The sequence below is a fragment of the Condylura cristata genome, unplaced genomic scaffold, assembly GCF_000260355.1.
Source record: "Condylura cristata isolate star-nosed mole 26May11 unplaced genomic scaffold, ConCri1.0 scaffold00003, whole genome shotgun sequence".
Lineage (NCBI taxonomy): Eukaryota > Metazoa > Chordata > Mammalia > Eulipotyphla > Talpidae > Condylura > Condylura cristata.
The window spans coordinates 32,590,295-32,598,276 of record NW_004567104.1 but is presented as its reverse complement, the minus strand read 5'-3'; positions in this window follow the sequence as shown (position 1 = coordinate 32,598,276).

Sequence of the window (7,982 nt, the reverse complement as noted above, 5' to 3'; positions counted from 1 at the left end):
GGGGCTGGCGGGGATCGAACTCATGCTGAGGTGGCTTGAACTTCTTAGTGCTGTGCTTTAACCTACTGCGCCACCAGCGAGGGCCTCCTTTTGGAGTTCTTAATCACGCTACTACACGTCTGCAAGTCAGACTTCTATAGTCTAAGGAAGGACTGGGGGCACGTCATTTCCTTCCTTGCCTGTTACTTACTCCCTCCAGGCTGATGTAAGCTGTGTTCTGGTCACCCAAGCATTGTCATGTCACCAGAGTTGCTGGTCATGGTCGGATTCACATCCAAAGGACAGTTTTGGTTGCTGTTTGCTGCCTCCTGAGCCATGACAGTGTTGTGAAGGCAGGAATGCAGAAATATGCCATCCTCCATTTTCAATAGTATTTGACATCCAACAGAAGAGGCTGACTATACTCCCATCCTTACTACGGCATGTCTCCTGACAGCTTTATAAGAGGCACTGGAAAAATAGCATCCAAATTCTTCCGACAGGGAGGGGAAGCTGTAATAAGGATATGTCATAACTTGGACCTGCTCAGCCATAAGGCATGTCGGGATCTTGGCAGTTGGTCAGTGAGGAGGCAAGAAATGTTTTCTGGCGTGGGCTACTTAGAGAAAGGGGATGAGGACAGAATCAAGGAAGTGAAAAGGAAAAGGAGGCCTCGATGAACGCCCCCCTCTCTCATCCCCTACTGCTATGCGAGGATTGCCCCTCTTCTGCTGAAGAGGAGTGCAGGGTTTTCCTGAGATGCTGATGGGCATTTCTGAATAGTTGTTGAGACCATGAGTGGAGGACGGAGAAAAGCATATGTAGTGGGTGTAAGTAGGCTCTGCAGCCAGACAGCCTGGGTTTAAATCTCAACTCTACCACTTATTAGCTGTGTGACCTTGGAGGAAATTGTTTCATCTCTCAAGGTTTTCAGTTTCCTCATGTGGAAAGTGAAGACAAAAATAATACATGCACATGAAGCACACCAGGATTAAAAGAGATATGCAAATACAAAGTTTAGCAGATTGTCTGGTACATCGTACCAGCTCGAGAAATAATAGCTGGTTATTATGGAACAATAACTTAGAGACATTGAGTGCTGCTAGTTTCCAGGATGGAGGGGTGGAGAGAAAACACTGAGGGGGTGAAATAAAAAACAAAGATACTGGAGGTTGTTAGGAGAGAAGGGAGTTCACCTCAAGGGGTGAGGAAGCATTGTGTGGAACTGACCTGTAACAGAGCCTAGGCACAAGGGGGTGAGTCAGGAAAGACCATGCAGCCAAGAGTGTAGTGAAATAGTTTTGTTTTAGCTCAGAATATAAAAAGGAAGTCGGTCAAAAATTTTGTAAATGGCCCATATTAAAAAGAAGCATAAATATTCTACTTCAAGCAGTCAGTTCCGAGAAAATAATCATCAATAGGCACAAAGATTTATACACAAGATGTTCACTGCAAGATTATTTATAATAGTAAAAAATGGTTTACAACTAAAGATGTCCAGACAGCGGAGGATTTGTTAAATAAATTATGGCACATCCATATGATGAAACACCAGGCTGTTATAAAGCAGTCACTTGAGAAGCACAGTTAAGACATGGGGAAATTATCACAACATATTGTTAAATGTACAAGGCTGGTTACGAAACAACACACAGTACAATCATTTTGCTGCATATATATCTATAAGAAAATAGATTAAAATGCTAAATGAATGCGCATTACTTCTACAAACACTTTTTTTAAAGATTTATTTTATTTATTTATGTATACAAGAACTGGGGTGTAGGCCAAAGGTGGTGGGGGGAATGAGAAAATTCACCAAGGACAGAGTGGGAGGCACAACAGGCAGATGTACTGAAATATACTGCAGAGGGGAGCAGCTGGAAAGGTTTGCTACTGGCAATAGTTTGAGAGTGCTGAGACTTTAACCCCTGTGTCTTCAGGGAGACCCTACTTCTACAAACACTTTTTAAGGGAAAAAGTGGCCATAAAGAAATTATATTAATGAGGTCCTCCCTAGAGGCCTAGGGGTTAAGTCTCCATGCCATCATTGCTATGGCCTGAGTAAGATCCTCCAACCCCTGGCCAGGGAGCTGACCCACATGGCACAGCAGACCTCTCCTGTTTCAACTGCTGCTCCCCTCAGCAGTGTATTTCAGCAGACCCACCTATTCTGCGTCCCACTCTGTCTCTGGTGAGTTCTCTCACTACCCTCGCCAATCCCACCCGATACTTCTGGCCTGAACTCCAGTTCTTCTAGACAAACATAAATTTTAAAAAATTAAGTTACATTAGAAACAAACAGTTTATAACAGAAACTCATTAAACTCAGGACACAGGTATGCAAACAGCAATTACTGAATGCCAGCAGCAGTAGCAGGTACCAACCAGAAAGGACGAGGCTGTTTTGAAGGCTGAGAGCTAAGAGATTCTGCACGCCACTGGCAAGAGGCCAGGTAGAGGCTAGGAAGAAAGAGGATTTAGGTCAGTGGCTCTCTACCATGGCTGCATTTAAGAAGTTAAAAAAATTACCAATGTCCAGACTCAGGGAGTCGGACATAATTAAGGTTTAGGAAGGGACTGGTCGTGTGTGTTTTTTCAAAGCTCTGAACCAGTGAATTCCTGTTGAGTTGGGTGATGCTACTGTCCCCTGTACATGAGGGCACTTGGGCCTTGCTCTTTCAGCTGAACCCAGCGTGTGAACAGAGACTCATTCTGGAAGCTGGAGGGAGCAGGTGGCCCCAAAGCACCTACTCTACCCTCAGCCTTGAGGGAAATTTACAGAAGTGCCTCTTAGACCTGACCTGTTTGGAAGATTTTGCTATAGGACATTGATCTTCACTTAGACTCCGGATGGGGCCCAGCTTCACAGCTGACTCCATATCGTGCACACACAGGTGGCTCTACAAAAGGAAGAAGGGACAAACAACCCTGGGAAATCTACAGGTGCCTGACTCAAAGCTCTGAACCAGTAAACTTCTGTTTTGCTTTTGGGTAGAATAATACTCTGGTCAACAAAGCAATGTGAGAAGCTTAAAGGTAGTCTGCTTTGGGTTGATGAGGCCTCTCAGAAGGCTCCTATTTTCCCCCAGGCACCTTAAGGGAAGAGGTGCAAAGGGAACAGGCAGCTAGAAACAAAAGTTTGTATTAAATGATAAGATCTCCCCAGCTTCTCACTTCTAGGTGTAGAGTTACTCCAGGCACCAAAAGAAGGGAAAGAAGAGGCCTGGGTCCGGTGCTTTACACACTGGATCACCCTATCCCTGAATAATTAAGATCCAACTGCAGTTCTTTTGTACTCCTTTAAATTGGGCTCCTGGGGGCCTTCAGGACAATGACTAGGGTAACTAAAAGGAAATTTTGGTTCAGGTGGATCAATGGAGATGGCAAGTAAATGGATGTAAATTGCTATCCCACAAGTCATTCCCTGAAGTCAGAGTCCCGTGGAGTTGGGTGGATGGAAGCCTTCCTCCATCAAGTGTGGCAGAACAGAGCTTCAGGCAGGGCAAAATACTGGATGGTCAAACCATAACCCACCGCTTTGCAATGCATTACATGCTGTACATGTAGATGTATTTGAGTATATTTGGCTCAACTGGAGGCTAAAAGGAGAATGTACTCTCTGAAGATGTCATGACTGGCAGCAGCTGGACCACCAATGGTCTGGCTGGCCTGAGACTGAACAACCACCACAAAGAATCCACACACAAAAAGGAATGAAGTGTTTCTGGGAAATCAAGAAATGGCTATCATCGCCATTCAAGATGACTGACCTCAAGGGCCAGAAAGAGCCTTGGGGTTCTTATGATCACCTCACTTTCATAGAAGGGGGATCTGGGTTTGGCAGAAATGCTCAGGTGGGGAATCCTCCCTGGTTCCCAACCCAGTCTCCTCCTGTGGGACTCAGACCTCTCTCCTCTGATTTGATCCTCAGGAGACTGACAGAAAAGATGGCCATCAGTCATCTTCCACTACCAACACTTCATATCACAGAAGAGGCCAGACAGTCTTGGTTAAATGCAAAGAAATTCTGATACTACAACCAAGTTTTGAATTCAAATGATTTCCAGGTGCAAGTCTGATTAAGTTATCCTTATTAAATGCAGATCAGTGAGGGCAGTGTCACAGCAGGACTCACACACAGCAGTGTCTCTAAAGCTTTCATTTGCTCAGGGAAAGCCCAAAGTATTTCTTGTCCTCTTGTTTCAAGTCAAATAATGGAGGACAATGAGCGAGTCTACCATAAGAAAGTGGTCTCAAGGTCAAATTCTCCCAATGGACTTTCCTCCAGCTTTCTCCACCGTGGTGGTGGCAACCTAGATAGGAAACCATCATCTTTACACACACAGAAAATAGCAAGTATAGTGATTCCTCCTTGATGAGTCCCTGACTAATATCAGGATTAAAAACTATATTCTGTTGTCCTTCCCTTTTGGCACAGTGGGTTAAAGCACAGTACTAAGAAGCTAAAGCCACTTCCACATGAGTTCGATCCCCGCTGCCCCGGAGGTGATCCACATGGCAAGGCAGACCTCTCCTGACCCGCTCGCTGCTCTCCTCAGCAGTGTACCTCATTGATCTGCCTGTTCTGCTCCCCACTCTGTCTCTGGTGAATCCTCTCACTGCCCCTGCACCTCTGGCCTGTACCCCAGTTCAGTATGCACAAATAAATAAATCTTTAAAAAACAAAAACAAACCAAAACTATATTCTGCAAGGTTTGGTTTTCATCTCTCATGCTCGTTAAAGCAAAAAACACCATAGAGAGGGAGAACGACATAGAAAAGTGAGGCCACATTCAGCAGCAACCCTTTCCCTTTCAGAACTCTGCTCTCAACTGGAAACTTTCCCTGCCACTGTCTATCATCCAACACGGTAATAAGGGAAAATTTTTCGGAAACTCTTGGAGGTAATTCTTCCATCTAAGATAGAAAATGGCATACATAAAGATCCCCTTCCAGATTATCCATTAAAAAGCCATCTCCTCAACTAAGGCAGATGTCATCAAACTGAAAGTTGAGAGAGAGGGAGATTTACAAAGTATAGCACTATGCCAGCGAAGCCTGGCATTGCCCACACAATCTGTAGAAGATGGGCACATTCAGTCATTTCATTTCACCCCCTTAGTCAAGACATTTTCTTTGGCTAAGTTAGTTAAACCGAGTAGGTTTAGTTTTGTCATAAATTGAAGGCCAAATTAGTGACGGCTAACTCAAGTGTAAAGGTCTGAAAGTGAAGAAAACGGTTTCTTTAGAGATAAGTGTCACATACACACACAAATGATTGACATAAGGACAGGCTACTGATCAAAATAACTAGATATATAAGGATGTGTTAGTGTCCAGGCACTAAAATATAATTAACCACTACTCCCTTCCAATAGTTATCATTTCTAGACCATCACGTACCTGGCCTTGTCCCTGTCCACACCAATGGTACAGGACAGGTGCTCAGTTCTATCCCATCAACTGATCATTAATGAATGAAGACTTGTGGTGTGGAGAAGGGACTTGGCATGAGCAATATGAAAGGTAGTGGAATCCTAGCCTTCAGTCTTACCCCTAAAGCCCTAGACCACGATTCCATTGGATTACTCCATATTGTCAGGTCCAAGACAGACCTACAGAAACAAACAAATCCAAAACAGTAAATTCCATCACAGAAGTTGAAATAACACAGTGTTCTCCTGTTTGTGCTGACTTACTTCTACCGTTGGAGTCCAGAGACATGCCTTGTTCACTATTGTATCTGCTGCTTCTGGCCCAGTGCCTGGCACATAATAGGTGCTCATTAATGACAAGCGTGTGTTTACTGCCACTGTTGTTCTTATTTACCCTGTATACAGGCAAGAAATAACAAAGATCACACCTCGGGATAGGTGGCTGATGGCGAGGTGGGTGGTGGGCCACCAGAGCTCAGCTCTGAGTCCTCTAAAGCAACAGAACTTCTAATAAATTATCTTTCCTTTGTGCTCCATTGCATTCTACAAACTCAACCCTCGATGAAATGTTTATATGGTAGTAATCTGAGTTGCTATCTTGTTGATTTTCCATATAAGATGTAGGAAGTGACGAAAATTAAGAACAGGAGTGTCATGATGAAGGTTGGAAGTAATCGAACCCAACAGCACCTTCTTCCCAGGTGCATGTGTTCCATCCACCAACCTGCATCTGGCCAGACTGGTACTCCATATATGTCCATTGTGTCTCTGCCCCCCTGCTGGGTTCTCCCTCCCTCCCTTTTTATTTTTATCTCCCTCCCCTTTTTAGACCCACCTCCAAGGTTCAAGCCTTTCTGGATATTCTTTGGGATTCTGGATCATCCTATGTGAGATTCCCATCTTTTCTCATCCAACTCCTGAATAAAGTTTTACTATATTAGGAGAAACAAAAAAGTCATGGTGGATTTCTTGTTTTCTGTAGTAAAGAATAAATTTGGTTTATACTTTCTGGGTTCCTGGGGGATGGGAGATGAGAAGGAAGCTGAAAACCTGAGTTCCTGTCCTAATTCTGCATCTGGAAACTTCTATCTGTGAATGTGAAGTACGCAGATTTTGTGTTAAGACAAGATGACTCTCTAGCCTCAAGGAACTCATCATCTTATAGTCTTCGTCGGACCTGAGGGTGAGAGTGAACTGGGTATCCACAAGTCAGAGGTAAAGCAAGTCTGTGCATTTCAACAGGTCACCAAAGTATAGGGAGACATGGTAACATGTACACAGAGTATGAGTGCGATCACTGCTTAGAATCTTACTTTATTGATAGGTGGATATGAGGGTCAGACTGTTCAAGGACTGGACCATTTTATTAGGCCAGCTTGACTTTGAACATCCACATGTCCCCAGGCTGATTGCCTGAGGAACATATTGTAACCTGCTTACCCATCGGAGGTATTTGAATTTGTGACTTCCCGGACATGGATAATTTCTAAGTCCTATTCCAGCTTTGAGACTCAATAAGAAGTCATTAAAAAGGCTTTCAAAGCAGTCAAGAAGGGTCCCCCAAGACAGAAAAGTTTCTGTGATTGCCCCAATCCCTACGGGGTGGGAACCCTCCCTGGAGTCAGGCTGGGCCTTTCCTTTGGCTTCTTTTTCTGGTCTGGCTCTAGAAGTAGAGAGAGGGTCCACTCTTTCTTCTGCCCTCCTGCTTCCGAAACAGACAGCAGAGGGCTGGGAGGACAGAGCCCAACCTTTAATAAGCCCAACTCTTAGTCCCACTTAAGTGAAGAAGCTTTCTTCAGTCCTCTGCTAAGCCCTCTGCTAAGCCTAAGTCACCACCTGGCACTAAGCCCTTGCTGTCTTTTATTTTGCATGCATTTGCCATCCATGTTCTCCTTTCTCAAATGCACATATAAGTAAGTGTCATGGATTAAGCTGGTGAATTTACTACTTCTCTCTGGGCCAGGATTCAGCAGCACTAGCATGGCACATTGCCCACAGTGAGGAGCGTAAAAAATCCTAAAGTAGAGGATTACTGGGGCTTTGGTGGTAAACAAGACAGTGTGAACCTGTGTCCCTAAAACATATACAGGGTTGTACATAAACATTTCATCAATTAACATGATTGTTTAATACAAAAAAAAAATATGTCCACAATGATGACGATGACTGTTGCCAACTTTGGAGAAGAAAGGCTCTGGCATTAACACCTTGAAAAAAGGGGGAAAACATGGAAGATTCCTCTCCCCAGCTGGAGGTGGGAGCTGTTTGCAGAATAGAGTTCCCCATTCTCACTCCACTCCACACACCTTTTCTTATCTGACACAGCCACCCTTCCTACAGAGCCATCTCTCAAAACAGATCTGTAGGTGATCAGTGGCAAACCCTCTCCCATATTTTTTCCCTCTTCTTCTTCCATTGGGAAACTAGACTTGGGTCACGGTACTGGGTTTCTCCCCAAGTTGCTTCTGTGAGATTCCTCTCCCCAGCTGGAGGTGGGAGCTGTTTGCAGAATAGAGTTCCCCATTCTCACTCCACTCCACACACCTTTTCTTATCTGACACAGCC